Source organism: Felis catus, chromosome A2 (assembly GCF_018350175.1).
Source record: "Felis catus isolate Fca126 chromosome A2, F.catus_Fca126_mat1.0, whole genome shotgun sequence".
In the NCBI taxonomy this organism is placed as follows: Eukaryota; Metazoa; Chordata; class Mammalia; order Carnivora; family Felidae; genus Felis; species Felis catus.
Genome location: NC_058369.1, coordinates 75,530,518 through 75,549,548, shown reverse-complemented (window position 1 = coordinate 75,549,548; position 19,031 = coordinate 75,530,518). Strand labels below are relative to the sequence as shown.

Sequence of the window (19,031 nt, the reverse complement as noted above, 5' to 3'; positions counted from 1 at the left end):
CAGCCTGTTCACTTGGCTCTTATTTCCTCTGGATGACTATTCATCCCCGTTTGCCTGGGAATGAAGGGGTTTCCAGGAGACAGGACTTCTAGTTCTAAAGCCCAGAAATCCCTGGGTAAACCTGATGAACTGGTCACCCTACTTCGAACATCTGAAGTAAACAGGAGTTTACTTCAGAGGGAAGTAAAGAGAAAATCCCTCTCTTGGTCAACACTCAGTAGAAAAGACTGCCCAGGGGGCCTGGGTGGCTCAGTAGGTTAAGCTTCTGACTTCGGCTCAGGTCATGATGTCAGGGTTTCTGGGTTCAAGCCCCACGTTGGGCTCTGTGCTGACAGCTCAGAGCCTGGAGCCTATTTCAGATTCTGTGTCTCCCTCTCTCTGCCCCTCCCCAGCTCACGCTCTCTCTCTCTCTCTCTCTCTCTCTCAAAAATAAACAAACAAATATTAAAAAAAGAAAAGGAAAGAAAAGAAAAGGCTGGCCAGAAGACAGAAATTGAGTCATGTCTCTAAAACACAGGGCTTTAGAACCTTAGCTCAGCCCTGAGATCTTGTCTTGAGGATACCAGCCTCAGAATGCTGGAATACACCAGAATGTTCTGGAGCATATCAGTCTGTGGGCACAGTCCATGGGGGTCCCAAAGCCCCCTCCGCTCCCATCCTGGGCCTGGCTATAGCTTCCCTCACAAATGTCACTGCCCTCTTTCTAAACAAGCAAGGGACAGAATTCCAAGCAATAAAAACCAAGCAGGTTTACTTTTCCTCTGCTTGCTGAGGGCCCAAGCCATCCATTCCCACTGCACCAGGCTTTGTCTCTCCTTGAAATTACTCCCCCACCAATTTTTGGAACACAGCAAATATCTTTTGAACTAAAATTGCAAATGGCTAGCTTTTCCCACGGTTCAGATGCCCAAATCTAGTTCTGGAATGGGGGTAGAAAGGGGAAGCGAGTCATTTCTTGATAATTGTATTTGAAATACATGCCGAGCATGTTACAAAGTTGTTATGTGCAAACTTATCGAATTAGTGCTCTCCAGCTGAGAGAGAAAACGGTATCCATTTTCAGGTTGCTATGAGGGTCATTCTAGCCAGTCTAGAATAGTGATGAAGCACTTAGCTGCTACTTAGTAGGTGCTTTGCAAATATTTGTTGAAAAAAAAATGCATGGGTACATAAGACTAGATATTGGGCACCCATCTAAGCTGTTTCTTCTCCTAATTCTGCAGTAATGCTCCTGGAACGGCAGTGTGTGGAAGGGACCCCCAACTATGATGATTTTTAAATATTGTTACGCCATACAGTAGAGGCGTTTTTCATACAAAATCTCCTGCAGGACCCAAATATATTAATCAGATGGACCCCTCTCTGGTTGTGGAGGGTGTGAAGTGACCAGAGCTCCACCCATGAGGCCACCCGGTTATTGCCTGCATCTATCTCTAAGGAAGACCTTTAGCGCTGCAGACTTCCCTGCCCACAGAGGAAATCCACAGCGGAAGTGACCTCAGAGGCACCTTCCACCTCCAGAGTCACAGGAGCCATGCTTCTGTGTGCATTTCCTTCACCCACAACACCACTGGACCCACCTCCCAACTTTCCTTGCTTGCCGGTGTTTCTTCCTCCTGGTTTTACCCCCCATTTTTCTCCTCAGTCAAGGGAAAACAGGGCTCCTACAGTTCCATGTAGATTTCACTGTTAATGAGGAGTAACCCCAGTTCTTTCCAGCATTGAGGACAAGCTTAGGTGTCAAGTTATAGTTGATATTTATTCAGGTAAGGTTCACAGACAGTATCATGACTCCAGCCCTCCCAGATCTTCTTCATCCAGGCAAGGAGGAAGTCCTGATTTTTCTTTTTTTGTTTTTGAGAGAGAGAGAGAGGGAGTGAAAGTGCAGGTGTACGCTGGGGAGGGGCAGGGAGAGAGAGACTCTGAAGCAGGATCTGTGCCCAGCATGGAGCCCAGCACGGGGCTCGATCTCATGACCCTGATATCATGACCTGAGCCAAAATCAAGAGTCAGATGCTGAACCAACTGCACCACCCAGAAGCCCCTTCCTGAATTATTTCTAACTTCCAGTTTTTCTTTCCTCCTAAATTTAGCTTAAGATTGGTTGATAAGTAAAAAATGTGAATTATGCTAGGTTCTGATAATTTGGAATAGGCCCGGAATCACTACTGTGTTATCACAGAACTCATTTTCCATATTATTAATGGCACAGATCTTTATGCTCGCCAATCTTTGTATCTTGTAAGTCCAATTTAGACCCTTAAGGAAGGAGATTTTTAAATCCATGTTTAAACGTATCTAGTTATTTGAAGCTCTTACAAGAGTTGAAATACATGCTATGGTGTCTCATTAGCCACAGCCTCTTTGCATCATTGTATCTAATGAAGGAGGCATTTTCTTTAAACATTTGGTGGAGCCTACCTGGAATTTCAGCCCCAATCAAATCTTGAGTAGTTGTTACACTTCCCTCTTTGTTCAAAGACTCAGATGTGATTTTATTTTCTCTCACAAATGTTAAAGTAGCAGCGGATGGAGCACGTTCTCTAGAAAGATACATATTTTGACCAATTATCTTCTACGTTTCAAGTAAAAACATACAAGTGCAGATTCACAGTCAACTCTTCAAAGTATGCCAATTATTTACATTCTAGTCCCACATACAGTTTTACTAAATTTTGCCTGTATGACTGCCCTCTTCTCTTCCTAATTTAACCAGGTCTAAAAATAGCAACTTCCTCACTACATTAATAATGCATCACTAATGCATCCCAAAATACTAACTAGGAGTCAAGAGCTTTGTTTCTCATAGACAGAGCCATTGGCCACCAAGAAAAACAATCACAATGTATAAATTGCCTAATAACTGTAATGTATTTAGACACCATGCTTGATGCTTTTTTGCAGAGTAGATGCAAAACAACTCCCATATCCCAAATTGCTAGAACATCACTTAATAGCTTATAAGCCAATCGAGAGGTCAGGGAGCAAAACAAAATGGAAATTCTAATTAGCCACAACTCTTTCTGAAGAAGGGGACAAGTTCCTGCAAATATTTTAAGCTATTTTCTATCCACAAATAAGCTCTAAAAATTCCACATCCAAGGTGGATATGAGCATATTTGTCTGGGCAACCGAGAGCACCCTCTTAATAGCTTCAAGAGCTGGATTATCTTACTGGGAATTTTCCAGTTTGGACAACCCCCGCTTCATAGCAGGGACGTTCTTCAAAACCTCTTAAGAAATACTTAATTGTATCATGTATTGGAAGAGAACTTTTTGGTTCAAGGAACTTATTTTTGGTTAAATTTGCCCGTGTTTATATTTTATAAGAATAGAGCTATCCACATGTGGCTGCCTTTGACTGCCTGGCCACTCCCCTACCCTCACCTCTTCTGTCACCCCTATACTTCTGTCTCCAAGGTGGCTCCTAGAGCTGTGGCCACCAGCAGAGTAGAGGTCCTACTTGGGACCATAGTGTGGGGATCCTTGGACCCCCCACTGCAAGCCTGCATGCACTTCAGCCAAAGCCCCTGGTTAAGGAGGCCAGTCCAGGGTCATGCTAGGATCTTATGTTCAGGAAGCCTGGACTAAGCATCGTGTTCTCCCAAATATCTGCCTGCCTACTTCCCTGCAGTAGAGCCTCCGAGCTCTCCAGAGGCCACGTGACCTTCTACCTGTTCTCATATCTCAAAACCCCCTCACTCCACCACTCTGCTCTAAAGACCCCCAGCATGCTGCTGTTTCAAGCCACCTGCAAGGAATCAGGCAGGTTGGGTGGTGAGGGTGGGAAGAGTCCCTGTATTACGCTCAGTGTTACTGCCATCGTTCAACGGTATTGGGCTTACTTACACAGGCTTCAGTTAGCTAGTCTAGGACACAATTTGTCATGGATTGAGTTGTGTCCCTGTGATATTGTCATTTATAATAAGAAATATTATATTTGGTCCCTGTCCGTGTTTCTGGCACAGAGCTCCTAAAACCCTTGGAACTCCCCCAAGTGATGAGAGCAATAAAGGCATCTGGCTATCCAGAAGCAGCTCCCTGTCAACCATACCTGAATGTCTGTTAATGAGGTGGCTTTTGGAAAACTCTAAGGATGAGGGCCGGTTGCCAGGGGACCCAACCATGTGATTAGAATACTGGAACTGTCAATCCCCCACCCCTACAGGGTCCCCTCCTGGGGAGGAGAGAAAAGCTGGAGAGTGGGTTCAGTCACCTATGGCCAATGATTTAATCATTTGTGCCTATGTAATGAAGCCTCCATAAAAACCCAAAAGGACTAGATCTAGAGGGCTTCTGGGCTGGTGAGCGCAGGGAGGCACTAGGAAAGTGGCAGGCCTGGAGGGGCAGGGAAGTTCTGCACCCCTTCCCCATACCTTGTCCTATGCGTCTCTTCCCTCTGGCCGTTCCTGTGTTATATCCTTTTATAATAAACCAGCGATCTAGTAGGTAAAATGTTTCTCTGAGTTCTGTGAGATGATGCAGCAAATTGATTGAATCCAAGGAGGGAGATGTGGGAACCTCTGATTTACAGTAAAACCTTGGATTGTGAGTAACTTGTTCTGCGAGTGTTCTGCAAGACAAGCAAATATGTCTAATAAATTTTAACTTGCTAAGCAGGCGATGTCTTGCAATCCGGGTAGTACCTGACACTGAATGTCACGTGATCACAACTGAGCCAATGGTTCTTCTCTCTCTCTCCCTCTCTCTCTCTCTCTCTCTCTCTCTCTCTGTGGGATTGTGGGTGATCATCTCCCATGCTCCAATGCTCGGTCTCAGGCCATGGTGTTTGGCAGAAATCAGTGATTTTTCAGAACGTTGAAAGGTGCCCACAACTGCACTAGTGTATTTTTTTTTGTCACTTCAAAGCACCTATGGACAGTTCTTTGCTTTTCCAGACAAGAGTAAGCTTAGGAATGCTTTGCTTCATTCTAGGTCAGGCTGCCTGCAGATACAGACCCTGTCCTCGGCTGCCTTCTTGCCATTAAATACAATATATAACAAGTTTATTAATACTGTACTATAGTCAACATCCATGGGAGTGTATACAATGCCCCCATGCAGAAAAAGATTCCATTGAGCCAATAGATAGCAGTGATTCCGTTAGTGATTGTGAAAGTCGTCTTACGCGATACCCCTACTCTCTCTTGTCTCCCTCACACCAGCCACGAAGGTTTTCAGAGGTAAGTGCAAGTTAATTTGTTTCTTTTTCTTTATATTTTGCATTTTCTTTATTATTTTGTTTTGTATTACAGTATTGTAATCATTTTTATATGAGTATTTTTAGGTGTAGAACGAATCCTCTGAGTTTCTATTATTTCTTACGGCGAAATTTGCTTTCATACACAAATGCTTTGAATTACAAGCGTATTTCCGGAACGAATTATGATGGCAAAATAAAGTTTACTGTATTTATAAACAGTTGGTGAGCAGCACCGGTGACAACCGGGACTTATACCTGGTGTCTGAAGTGGGAGGCAGGTGCAGTCTTGTGGCACTGAACCTTTAATGTGTGGGATTCGATGCCAAGTCCTCAGAGATGGGGTCAGGACTGAACGGAATTGTAGGATACCCAGCCAGTGTTGCAGAATTGCATGGTAAGGGGAACCTGAGCCTTCCTCAGGTTCTTATGTTCAGGTGGTCAGAAGACGTATAGAAAAGAGACACACGGGAGGAATTTTTTCCCAGTTCCCACAAGGGATGAAGTCATAACCCCTGGTAGCTGTGAATATGACCTGATTTGGAAATAGGGTCCGTACAGTTGTAATTGAGCTATAAATTAACATGTCATACTGGAGGAAGGTGGACCCTTAATCCGACATAACTGGTGTCCTTATAAAGAGAGGGGAGATGCAGACACAGACACACACAAGAAGAAAATGCCCTGAGCAGTCAGCGCCAGCGTGGAGATGGAAGCAGAGACCCAAGTAACACAGCCACACGCAAAGAGCCCCAAGGACCCCCAGCAGCACAGAGGCAGGGAGAGGGAGCCTGGCCCTCCTCACACCTTGATGGTCCTCTAGCCTCCAGAATCGAGGGAATGGCTTGTTGTTTGTTACCGCAGGCCTAAGAAACTAACACAGAATCCGGCCTCTTTCTTCCTACCAGCCTGCATCTTGGAAAACTGTATCCCCCAGTCCAAGTAACTGACAAACAGATCTCCAAACAGGAGCTTTTCATTAGTTGGAACAGTCTGTGTTCATCTGTTGCTTTCTTCGGAAACAATGTCTTTTCAACGTGTTTTTTTTTTTTTTTTTTTTTTTTTTTTTTTTTTTTTATTTTTTGGGACAGAGAGAGACAGAGCATGAACGGGGGAGGGGCAGAGAGAGAGGGAGACACAGAATCGGAAACAGGCTCCAGGCTCTGAGCCATCAGCCCAGAGCCCGACACGGGGCTCCAACTCACGGACCGCGAGATCGTGACCTGGCTGAAGTCGGACGCTTAACCGACTGCGCCACCCAGGCGCCCCAACAATGTCTTTTCAATAAGCATATGATCTGTCCATATTCTCCTTAATTTAGTAGGAAAAGCGGTAGCTTTTGAGGGAGCCTGTGGCAGGTCGGGTCCTTCCGAAGCAGGGGCTGAGTTTGGGGCGCAAGCTAAGTAAAGCATTGAACTGTGAGAGGCAGGAGGAGGAAGGGTTGGCAGAGGAGAAAGTCCAGCGGCCAGGCAAGCCTGATTAAACCTTGACCAATCTGGGAGGGGCTCTGTCTGTCGTGAGCATAGTGAGTGCCTCTGTTTGACAGGGGCTGGGCCATTACCGCCCTGCCCACCGGCCACCCTAGGAGGGGTGTGAATGGGGCCAGGTGGTTCTCTGCCTGGGGACTGCATTCCCTCAGAGGGAGGCAGCAAGCCTTCTCGAAGGGGGGGTCTGGGCAGCGGATCCCACTCCTACTCTCTGTGGTCCAGATAGAGAGCTCCTGGGCACGTACTAGGCGCATGCGCTTCAGTCTCTCCAAACTGTCATTCTCTCTTTCTTCAGCTCTCCATGTTCTCGCGCCCCCTATGGGCACTGAGACACCAGAAGGTTCTGAAGGTACCTTAACACTTCCTGGGTCATCCTCCTCGAAGGCCAGACTTTTACATTTAAACATGGTCCATTTGTCCCTAACGGATGAAGTCAGTTACAGTCACCTGTGTTGTCAGATTTCTCCACTCAAAAGCTACCACTTCCCCACTTAAATAAGAAACTTGTAGGTAGATATTCTGAGACTATATGCAAACTCCTGTCAAACTCTCGCTCCCCCAGTTTGGCATGCATGAGGATTCTTGCCTAAATCTGTCTTTACTAAGATGATTTTTAAATGGTAATTTTCCAATTCCATCAGTGCTACCGTGTTTATTAGTCAGCATTCTATTTTGCGGAACAGGTCACCTTTTCTTCCCAGGTATTTTTTAATTTACGATCTGTTATCAAGGTGGACTCCTGGATCTGTGATTTATTCACTCTATTTCTGTTCTTATTCATCTTAATGCTCAGTTATCCCAGCCTTGGCCAATGAAAGGCCTCTCATTTCTTTTTCTTATATACCCTCATCATTCTTTTGGCACTTATTTTCTGGCATAATAAGATGTTCCAGGCTCATCTTGTATTTTCTGGGCTTTGAATAAGCCATTTCTCCATGAACTCCTGGTTCATTTCTGTGGAGAATTATATTTAGAAATGAAGGTCTTGGCTCAGGCTCTACTCATTGCAACTGAATGTCTGAGTGTCATTGAAATGATAAATTTATACCAATGCCTCTAATTTGAATCCACCCTAGGTTTTTGCTTGCCTTCCCCCCATTCTATGTTCCTACCTCTATCTCCCAACTTCCATATTCCTCTGGCTCCCAAAAACCTCACTGTAGTCCCTCATTTGCTCAGTTCTGCAGTAGCCACAAAATGATTTCATAATGTTCATGTCACTACAACAAATAAACCTACTGAAAGGAGTCAAGGTTGGTTTACCTTTTTTTTTCCTTTAGATTGAAGTCAGAGTACTATGTTCCAAACTTATTTGGGGTACTGGCATAAAGACAGACATACAGACCAATGAAATCAAAGAGAGGGCCCAGAAAAAAACCTTCACATGTATGGTCATATGATTTTTAAGAAGAGGGGCCAAAGCCACTCAATGAAGAAAGGACAGCCTTTTCAACAAATGGTGTTGGGAAAACTGGGTATTGATATGCAAATAGATGAAGTTGCACTCTTACTTTATACCATATACAAAATGGATCAAAGGCCTAAATGTAAGACCCGAAACTAGAACACTCTTATAAGAAAATATGAGGGGCGCCTGGGTGGCTCAGTCGGTTGAGCGGCCGACTTCGGCTCAGGTCATGATCTCGCGGTCCGTGAGTTCGAGCCCTGCGTCTGACTCTGTGCTGACAGCTCAGAGCCTGGAGCCTGTCTCAGATTCTGTGTCTCCCTCTCTCTGACCCTCCCCCATTCATGCTCTGTCTCTCTCTGTCTCAAAAATAAAAATAAACGTTAAAAAAATTTTTTTAAGAAAATATGAGAGGAAAGCCTTTGTGATACTGGGTTTGGCAGTGACTTCTTGGATCTCACTAACATCATGAACAACAAAATTAAATAGGTAAATTGGAACACAACAAAATTAAATGCTTTTGTGCCTCACAAAAAACAACAGAGTCAAAAGGCAAACCATGGAACCCGAGAATATATTTGTTTACCATATATCTGATAAGGGATTCATATCCAGAACATATAAAGATCTCCTACAAATCAAGAACAAAAACAACCTGATGAAAAAAATGGACAAAGGACTTGAATAGACTGTTCTCCAAAGAAGATAACAAATGGCCAATAAGCCCATGAAAAGATGTTCAGTATCACTCACCATCAGGAAATGCAAATCAAAACCACAATGAGATTCCACTTTATGCCCATTAAGACAGGTACTCTCAAAAACAGAAAATAATTGTTGGCAAGGATGTGGAGAACTTGGAACCCTCGTGCACTATTGGTGGGAATGTAAAATGTTACAGCCTCTGTAGAAAATAATGTGGTACTTTTTCAAAAAATTAAGAATAGAATTACTATATGATCCAGAAATTCCACTTTGGGATATATACCCACCCTCCAATTAAAGTAAGGTCTCAAAGAGATATTTGTACATGTTCACAGCAGCATTATTCGTAATAAACAAAATATAGATAGAAGCAACTCTAGTGTCCATTGACTAATGGATAAACAAGTATGGTATATACATACAACAAAGTTTTATTCAAACTTATAAAGGAAGGAGATGCTGGGGCGCTTGGGTGGCTCAGTTGGTAAAGCTTCCGACTTTTGATTTCAGCTCAGGTCATGATCCCAGGGTCGTGGAATTGAGCCCCCCCTTTGGGCTCTGCACTGAGCATGGAGCCTGCCTGGGATTCTCTCTCTCTCTCTCTCTCTCTCTCTCTCTCTCTCTCTCTCTCTTTCTCTCTCTCTGTCTCTCCATCCCTCCGTCTCTCTCAAAATAAATCAATAAACTTTAAAAAAACGAGGAAAGGAAATCTTGATGCATGCTACAACATGAATGAATCTTGAGGACATAATGCCAAGTAAAACAAGCCTTTCACAAAAGAACAAGTACCACGTGATTCCACTTATATAAAGTACCTAGATTTCAAAGAGACAGAAAATAGAACAGTGGTGCCTATGACTGGGGGCAATGCGGATTTGCTGTTTAATAGGTACAGAGTTTCAGTTTTACAAGACGAAAAGAGTTGCACAGGTGGATAATGGTGATGATCATACAACACTGTGGATGTGCTTCATGCCGCCAAACTACACACTTAAAAACTGGCTAACATGATAAATTGTATGCTGTTTTACCACAACGAAAAATGAAAACCTTCTTCAGGCAAATCACTTTATTCATTGGAAACAGGCTCATTTGTTCCTGTTTTCCTTTAGTTTGAGATTTTTCTCTCATTCTTGTTATTAAATCTGTAGAACGTTAGTACAAATTCTATACAACATTGTATAGAAAGGTATACATACCCAGGGAAGAGTCATCCCTTTGCCTGTCCCTACAATCCCTTCATCGCCATCCCTGCGGGTAACCGGTTTCATTAGTTTTTGTTTTATTTTTCTTGTATTTATTTTTTGCAAAATTACACAGATGTGTGTAGTTTTTACATTTTCTTCTACTTTTTAAAAAAACGTTTATTTATTTTGAGAGAGAGAGCGCGCGTGGAGGGGCAGAGAGAGTGGAAGAGAGAGAGTATCCCAAGCTGACTCAGCGCTGTCAGCTCGGAGCCCCATGTGGAGCTCGAACCCACGAGTTGCGAGCCTGACCTGAGCTGAAATCAAGAGTCAGGCACTCACCCAACTCAGCCACCCAGGTGCCCCAATTTTCTTCTACTTTTTATAAAAAAGGTGGCATACCACATGAATTTTTTTGCGTTTTTCACTTAAAATATATTCTCAAAACGATTCCCTTTCAGTTCATAGAAATTTTCCTCATTTTTTTTTTTACTGGTTCATAATACTCCATAGTATGTATTTCCCATACTTTACTTATCCAACAATTATTGTCCTAATTTATCTTGATGCTCAAATTGTCCCAGATTTAGCCACTGAAAGCAGTCTCCTGCATTTGAGCATTTAAGTAATTGGCAGTATTTTGTCATTACAAATGGTGCTTCGATGAATAACTTTTGCATATGAATAACTTTTTGCATATGTATTTTCATGTTGTTCAAAGTGTATCTTCAGGATATTCCTAGAAGTGAAATCTGTGAGTCAAAGAATACACACACATGGAGTTTTGATCAGTATTGTTGAATTATTTTCCTTAGGATAGTACTTTTTTTCATTCTAATCAGCAAGGTATAAAAGTGCCTATTTCCCCCACAGTCTTGCTAATTTTATCAAGCCTTTGGATTTTGTCAACATGAGGGATAACGAGAAAGCTGAAGGAACTGTAACGCTGAAATAAATGAAAGATTATTTCTCAAATATCTCTCTAAAGTGAAGACAAGAGATTATGAAAGTTGTGTCACTAATTCCAATATCTGGGTCATCTGCATCTGTAGGCTGATTCTATCAACGTTTGTGTTTTTAAAAGTTTTTTAAGGCTTATTTATTTGGAGAGAGAGGAAGAGAGTAGGGGAGGGACAGAGCGACAGGGAGAGAGAGAGTCCCAAGCAGGCTCCTCACTGTCCATGCACCGCCCAGTGCGGGGCTCAAACCCACAAACCATGAGATCGTGACCTGAGCTGAAATCAAGAGTCGGATGCTTAACTGAGTGAGCCACCCAGGCACCCCTCAATGTTTTTTTTTTAATGTAGACTACAAATCATGTCTCTTACTTACACTTGCATGACAGACATTGCGTATAAATGAGTAGACATTGAAGCAAATAATCTTTTGCCCCAGAATGGTACACCCTTTTCTGTTAGGCAGCTAAGGTAAAAGGATGATTTCTTTCATCTTATTGGGAGTTAAGCTGGGTAGGGAATCAGTAGCAGCTTCAGATGGTTGCAGTTTACCTGTGGTCCTCTTGAGAATGAAGTCAACCCTCTCCCTTCAGTGGGGCCTTGCAAGTGATTCACCAGAATACGATAAGACCTTGGGATCTCTCTCTGCTTTCAGCTTCTTACACTGTGGAGGGCCTGACCTCCTTGATCTCACTGGGAGTTGAGCAGTGGTAGCCGGGGTTTTGATTCAGTTATCTTCTAGCATCAAGTATTTTGAGGCGATGTCAGGCCCCTCCAGCCTGTGACACAGGCACAGTGGGACTAAGAGATACCTCTGTCTTCCAGCTCCAGCTCTGGCCACCACTAATTCAGAAAAAGCGGGAGAGATTGTTGAGTGTGGAGGGCTAGATTTATGTTTGAGATTTGCATTAGCTTTCCATGGCTACTTTAACAAATTACTGTAGACTTGGTGGCTTAAAACAGCACAGATTTATTACTTTATGGTTCTGTAGATCAGAAGTCTGACACAGACTTCAATGCGCCAAGGTCAAGGTATCAGCTGGGTGCATTCCTTTCTGGAGGCTCTAGAGGGGAATCCCAATTCTTTGTCATTTCCAGCTTCCAGAATTCTATTCCTTACCTTATGGCCTCTTTCTCCATCCCAAGAGTCAGCAATTTCTTTTTAAATTTTTTTTTCAACGTTTTTTATTTATTTTTGGGACAGAGAGAGACAGAGCATGAATGGGGGAGGGGCAGAGAGAGAGGGAGACACAGAATTGGAAACAGGCTCCAGGCTCTGAGCCATCAGCCCAGAGCCCGACGCGGGGCTCGAACTCACGGACCGCGAGATCGTGACCTGGCTGAAGTCGGACGCTTAACCGACTGCACCACCCAGGAGCCCCAAGAGTCAGCAATTTCAATCCCAATCCTTCTCTTCCCATGCTGCCATCTGTCTGGTTCTTTTTTCCAACTCCCTCTTTTACTTTTAAGGACACTTGTGATTACATTGAGCACATTAAAATAATCCAAGATAATCTACCCATTTTAGAGCCAGCTGATTAGTGACCTCAATTCCATTGGCTATCTTAACTCCCCTTTGGCATGTAACCTGACATATTCACAGATACTGGGGATTCTGATGTGGATGTCTTTGAGGGGCCATTAATTGCCAACCATGGGTCTTTTGCAGATTCCATTCTATCAGCCAAGTCTCATTCAACATTCAGCTGATTTCCTATTGTGGAAAAGTTGGTTTGACTCTGGCAGACCCTCCGCTATCCATGCCACAGGCTAGGTTCTCAGGGAAGCAGACTCTAAGATGGCGCTCAGTGTGCAGGCTGTTTACAGGAAGTGCCCCTGGGGATCAGTACCTGTGAAAGAAAGTATGTTAGTTTCCTGGGGCTTCCATAACAAATTTCCGCAAACTGGGTGACTTAAAACGAGAAATTTATTCTCTCATATTTCTGGACAGCAGAAGTCAGAAATCAAGGTGTTGGCAGGTCCCCGCCCTAAACCCGTTGGTTTAGGGCCCGTCTTGGGGTACTAAAGGAGGTTCTATTCCTTATTCCTTGCCTCTTCCAGCTTCTACTGGCTATTAATATTTTTGGCCTATAGCTGTTCACACCAATTTCTGCCTCTAACTTCACAGGGCCTTCTCCCCCTCTCTTCTCTGCGTGTTTCTGTCCTCTATGTCTCTTACAAGGACACCATTCATTAGATCTAGAGCCCACCCAATAATCCACGATGAACCCATCTCGAATCCTTAGTACATCTGCAAAAACCATTTTTACAAGTAGGTTAGCATTCAGAGGTTCTAGGGATTAGGCAATGGACATATCATTGGGAGTACCAGAGAGTAGGAAGCAGGATTGGACACAGGAGGAAGCTGAGCTGCAATACATGTCCCAGGGCCTCAGCAAGGCACACAGAAAGCTTTGGACCTGAAATGGTCCATCATATTTCTCCTGTGTTGTGAAGAAATGTCCAGAAATTTATACCCATGCTTTAAGCAGTCATAAAATGCGGGCTGCCCCTGGAAGGGCATGGTGACTCTCTGTAACTGAGGTAGTCCCTAAAGGCTGGCTGTACCTCCAGCAATGGGGACAGCAGTCCTTCTTTTAAAGGGAAATTGGATATTGCATCTCCTGTGCAGCCCAGCTCCACTTCTTCATATGCATTTGGGGCGTAGCTCTTCCAACCTTGTGTCATTGTGATAAGCACATCCACCAGTCTTCTACGCCACCTTCCGTTGTTCCAGAGCTTTGTCTTCCCCATTGGTCTCATGGCCTAGTTCTACCTCCCTTAAGCCCCAGTCTGCAGAGGAGGCCACCAGTGAGTTTCTTAGTGATGTCACTGCACTCCTGATGACTGTGGCACATGGTGGGTCTTCCAGGACTTCCCATCAAAGTGATTATCACAGAGTTTTTGGCCTTATGTAGTATATCCACTCCAGCTTGCCCACTTCTGGGAGTCTTTTAATCCCTCCCTCCCATTGCCTGCCACAGTAGTTCTGTTCTGTTTTGTTTCTTCCCCACTTAGGCCATTACTTTTTCCATGCTTCTAGGAGCCATTGGAGTCCTTGCCAGGGTGTTAAACCCTGTATCTTGGGAAAGTGCAACTAATTTATAAACCTTCTCTTATCCAGTCTTAAGTTCCGGGTCCCCTTTCTCAACCACGTTCAGCCTCCAGACCCACACACCCTCCCCCGGATCTTGCCAGTACGTGCTATCTGGGACCAACCAACAGTGCCTTTGTGGTACGCTCCTTTCCTCCTTTTTCACACCCCACACCACTGCTTGGGATATCACATGACTTCACCTGAATTCCAGGCCTAGTAACCAGGACTGAAGTGAGGGGCATATCCTGGGTGCATCCTTGCCTCGCAGGGGGAGACCTTTGAATGGTCTTCAAGGGAACAGAGTGCTAGCTCTCGATGGGGGGATGGGCCACTTCTGAAGGCTCAGAAGTTTTAGGGAAATTTGTGGATTTAAGATGTTCAGGGTTTTCAAAACTTAAGAAAAAAAAAGATAGTGAGGGTTTTCAATTTAGATATCTCCATCTAGAGATGGAGAATGTGTCAATGTCCTATTCTTTTGCAAACAAGGCTCTAATCTTGGTGCTGAAGGCTCACCGGGGCTGAGAGTTTAGCCCTGGGAGCTCTGCTCCTCTGGTGATTAAGTCCTGGGCCCAGGCTCAGATTGCACTTGCCACTAAGATGCTTTTCAGAGCCTCCTACATTCTACCAAGAGGGTACCCTGTCTCTCACTCTGGGTTTTCAATTGACAGTGAATTGCTTATAGTCTTACGTTTTTCCGGTGTGTCAACCAGTTGGGCAACAGGTATTGTACTCCGTAATTGTTTTACTTACTGTTTCCTATATATTTTCTTTAAACATTTTTTTATTCTGACTTCTTTCACGTAGCACAATACCCTCCAGTCCCATCCATGTTATTGCAAATGGCAGGATTCTCATGGCCAAGGGGTATTCCATTGTATATCTAAACCACATCTTCTTTATCCATTCGTCAGTTGATGAACCTTTGGGCTCTTTCCATAATTTGGCTATTGTTGAAAGCGCTGCTGTAAACATTGGGGTACATGTGCCTCTATACATCAGCACTCCTGTATCCTTTAAATAAATGCCTAGTAGTGCTATTGCTATGTCACAGGGTAGTTCTGTTTTTAATTTTTTTGAGGAACCTCCACACCGTTTTCCAGAACGGCTGCACTAGTTTGCATTCCCACCAGCAGTGCAGGAGGATTCCCATTTCTCCATGTCCTCGCCAACATATGTTGTTTCCTAGTTGTTAATTTTAGCCACTCTGACCAGTGTGAGGTGGTATCTCTTCGCGGTTTTGATTTGTATTTCCCTGATGATGAGTGATGTTGAGCATCTTTTCACATGTCTGTTTTGGCCCATTTTTTAAATTGGATTATTCATTTTTGTGTGTTGGGTTTTATAAGTTCTTTATAGAGTTTGGATACTAACCCTTTCTCAGGTCATTTGCACACGTCTATTCCCATTCTGTAGGTTGCCATTTCGTTTTGTTCACTGCTTCCTTTGCTGTGCGGGAGCTTTTTATCTTAATGGAGTCTCAGTGGTTTATTGGCTTTTGGTTCTCTTGCCTCAGGAAACATCTAGAAAGAAGTTGCTATGGCCAATGTCAAAGCAGCTACTAACTGTGTTCTCTTCTAGGATTCTTATGGTTTGGGGTCTCACATTTAGGTCTTTAATCCATTTTGAATTTATTTTGGGGTATGGTGTAAAAAGTGGTCCAGTTTCCTTCTTTTGCACTTGCTGACCAGTTTTCCAACACTATTTGTTGAAGAGACTCTCTTTTTCCTATTGGATATTCTTTCCTGCTTTGTCAAAGCTTAGTTGACCATTTAGGTGTGGGTTCATTTCTGGATGTTCTACTCTGTTCTATTGATCCCTGTGTCTATTTTGGGGGCAGTACTATATGGTTTTGATCGCTACAGCTTTGTAATATAACTTGAAGTCTGGAATTGTGATGCCTCCAGCTCTGCTTTTCTTTTTCAAGGTCTCTTTGCTATTTGAGGTCTTTTGTGGTTTCATACAAACTTTAGGGTTGTTTTTTTAGCTCTGCGAGAAATGCTGGTGGTATTTTGATAGGGATTGCATTCAATGTGTAGATTTCTTGGGTAGTGTAGACATTTTAACAAAGTCTGTTCTTCCAATCTGTGAGCATGGAGTGATTTTCCATTTCATTGTGTCATCTTCAATTTCTTTCATCAGTGTTTTATAGTTTTCAGAGGAGAGGTCTTTCACATCTTTGGTTAGGTTTATTCTTGGGTATCTTATGGTTTGGGTGCAATTGTAAATGGGATTGATTCCTTAATTCTCTTTCTGCTGCTTCATTATTGGTGTATAGAAATGTGACAGATTCTATACATTGATTTTGTATCCTGTGACTTTACTGAATTTGTGGATCAGCTCTAGCAGTTGGTGGAGTCTTTAGGGTTTTCTGTATAGAGCATCATGTCACCTGAAAATAGTGAAAGTTTTACTTATTCCTTGCCAATTTGGATGCCTTTGATTTCCTTTTGTTGTCTGATTGCTGAAGCTAGGACTTACAACACTATATTAAATAACAATGGTGAGCGTGGACATCCCTGTCTTCTTCCTGACCTTAGAGGTAAAGCTCTCAGTTTTTCCCATAGAGGATGATATTAACTGTGGGTTTTTCATAGGTGACCTTTATTATGTTGAAGTATGTTTGCTCTAAATCTATTTTGTTGAGGGTTTTTATCATGAATGGATATTGTACTTTGTCAGATTCTTGTTCTGCATCTATTGAAAGCAAGGTCATATGGTTCTTATCCTTTCTTTTATTAATGTGGTGTATCACGTTGATTGATTGTGAATAATGAACCATCCTTGCAACCCAGGAATAAATTCTACTTGATTGTGATGAATGATTTTTTAATGTATTGTTGGATTCAGTTTGCTAGTCTTCTGTTGAAAATTTCTGCATCTATATTCATCAGGGATATTGGCCTGGAGTTCTCTTTTTTAATAGTGTCTTTATCTGGTTTTGGTATCAGGGTAATGCTGACCTCATAGAATAAATTTAGAAGTGTTCTTTTCTTTTTTTCTTTTCTTTTTTTCTTTTTTCTTTTTTGGAATAGTTTGAGAAGAACAGGTATTAACTCTTCTTTAAATTTTGGTAGAATTTACCTGTGAAGCCATGTGGTCCTGGACTTTTGTTTGTTGGAGTTTGTTGTTGTTGTGGTTGTGGTTGTTGTTGTTGTTGTTTTATTACTGGTTCAAGTCTTTGTTGATTATTAGTCTCTTCATGTTTCTTGTTTCTTCCTATTTCTGTTTTGGTAGTTTATATTTTTTAGGAATTTATCTATTTTTTCCAGTTTGTCCAATTTGTTGGCATTTTTCATAATACTCTCTTATAATTGTTTGTATTTCTGTGGTATTAGTATTATTTCTCCTCTCTCATTTGTGATTTTATTTATTTAGGTCCTTTCTCTTTTATTTTTGATAAGTTTGGCTAGAGGTTTATCAGTTTCATTTTTTCAAAGAACCAGCTCCTGGTTTCATTGATCTGTTTTATTATTTTTGTAGTTTCTGTATCATTTATTTCTGCTCTAATCTTTATTATTTCCTTCCTTCTCCTGGCTTTAAGCTTCATTTGTTGCTCTTTTTCTAACTCCTTTAGGTGTAAGGTTATTTGAGATAACCTTATTTGAGATTTCTCTTCCTCCTTGAGATAGTCCTGTATTGCTTATTCTTCTTTCTTAAAACTGCTTTTGTTATACCCCAAAGGTTTTAGATTATTGTGTTTTCATTTTCATTTGTTTCTATGTATTTTTTTATTTCCTCTTTGATTTCCTGATTGACCCATTCATTGTTTAGTAGGATGTTGTTTAAACTCCATGTAATTGTGGTCTTTCCAGGTTTTTTCTTGTGGTTGACTTCTAGTTTCATAGCATTGTCTCAGAAGAAGTGCATGCTATGACTTCAGTCTTTTTTATTTCTTAAAATTTTTTTAAATGTTTATTTATTATCAAGAGACAGAGAGAGACAGAGCATGAGTGGGGGAGGGGCAGAGAGCGAGGGAGACACAGAATCCAAAGCAGGCTACAGGCTCCGAGCCATCAGCACAGAGCCTGAAGCAGGGCTTGAACTAACAAACCGCGAGATCATGACCTGAGCCGAAGTCGGACACCCAACCGACTGAGCCACCCAGGCGCCCCTGTCTTTTTTACTTCTTAAGGCCATTTTTTTGCATGTGATCTAATATGTGACCTATTCTGAGAATGTTCCATGTGCATTTGAAAAGAATGTGTATTCTCCAGCTTTAAAATGGAATGTTCCAAATATATCTGTTAAGTTCATCTGGCCCAGTGTGTCATTCAAAGCTGTTGTTTCCTTCTTGATTTTCTGTTAAGATGACCTGTACATTGATGTAAGTGGGGTGTTAAAGGCCCCTACTATTTTTGTGTTATTATCAATTAGTTCCTTTATGTTTGTTTTTAATTGTCTTATATATTTGGATGCTTTCAGGTTGGATGCTTAAATATTTATAGTTGTTACATCTTTTTGTTGGATTGTCTCCTTTATGATTATATAGTGCCCTTCTTTGTCTATTGTTACAGTCTTTGTTCTAAAGTCTAATTTTTCCTTTTTTAATATTTTTTATTTATTTTTTTTATTTTTTGAGAGAGAGAAACACAAGCGCGAGCAGGGGAGGGGCAGAGAGAGAGGGAGACACAGAATCTGAAGCAGGCTGCAGGCTCTGAGCTGTCAGCACAGAGCCTGATGCGGGGCTTGAACCTATAAGCCATGAGATCATGACCTGACCCAAAGTCAGATGCTTAACAAATTGAGCCACCCAGGCACCCCTAAAGTCTAATTTTTCTGACATAAGTGTTGCTTTTCTGGCTTTTATTTTGACATCCATATGCATGATAAATATTTCCCCATCCCCTCACTTTCAATCTGCAGGTGTCTTTATGTCTAAAATGAGTCTCTTATAGGTAGCATGCTTAGTCCATTTACACTCAAAGTAATTATTGATAGATAATATATTTATTGCCATTTTATTGCTTGCTTTGTCATTTTTTTCCTAGAGTTTTTCT

At 42.3% G+C, this 19,031-nt stretch overlaps 1 long non-coding RNA gene across 7 annotated transcripts in view; it reads left to right on the top strand.

Moving 5' to 3' along the window:
* LOC109497398 overlaps nucleotides 1–19,031 on the top strand; it is a 103,114-nt gene that overhangs the window by 1,014 nt on the left and 83,069 nt on the right. The gene's annotated exons all lie outside the window — the stretch shown is intronic.